Consider the following 941-nt stretch of genomic DNA (forward strand, 5'->3'; position numbering starts at 1 on the left):
TGGACCTCACCAAATGGAATACACAGGAATCAAATTGACTAAATCTATGGAAAGAGACAGTGGAAAAGCTCAATATCATCAGTCAGAACAAGGCCAGGGGCCGACTGTGGAACAGACCATCAATTGCTCATGTGCAAATTCAAGTTGAAGCTGAAGAAAATTAGAACAAGTCCATGAGAGCCAAAGTACGACCTTGACTATATCCCACCTAAATTTAGAGACCATCTCAAGAATAGATTTGACGCATTGAACACTGATGACCGAAGACCAGATGAGTTGTGGAATGATATCAAGGATATCACACATGAAGAAAGCAAGAGGTCATTAAAAAGACAGAAAAGAAAGAAAAGACCAAAGTGGATGTCAAAAGAGATTCTGAACATTGCTCTTGAACTTAGAGTAGCAAAAACAAAAAGAAGAAATGATGAAGTCAAAGAGCTGAACAGAAGATTTCAAAGGGCAGCTGGAGAAGATGAAGTAAAGTACTATAATGAAGTGTGCAAAGACCTGTAGATAGAAAACCAAAAAGGAAGAAAAGACTCAGCATTTCTCAAGCTGAAACAACTAAAGAAAAAAATTCAAGCCTTGAGTTGCACTATTGAAGGATTCTATGGGGAAAAAATTAAACAATGCAGGAAGCTTCAAAAGAAGATGGAAGGAATACACAGAATCACTGTACCAAAAAGAACTGGTCGATGTTCAACCATTTCAGGAAGTAGCATACAATCAAGAACTGATGATACTGAAGGAAGAAGTCCAAGCTTTCCTGAAGGCATTGGCAAAAAACAAGACTCCAGGAATTGACAGAATACCGACTGAGATATTTCAATACATGGATGCAGTGTTGGAAGCACTTACTCCTCTATGCTAAGAAATCTGGAAGACAGCTACCTGGCCAATTGACTGGAAGAGGTACATATTTGTACCCACTCCAAACGAAG

The sequence above is a fragment of the Trichechus manatus genome, unplaced genomic scaffold (assembly GCF_000243295.1).
Source record: "Trichechus manatus latirostris isolate Lorelei unplaced genomic scaffold, TriManLat1.0 scaffold00016, whole genome shotgun sequence".
Lineage (NCBI taxonomy): Eukaryota > Metazoa > Chordata > Mammalia > Sirenia > Trichechidae > Trichechus > Trichechus manatus.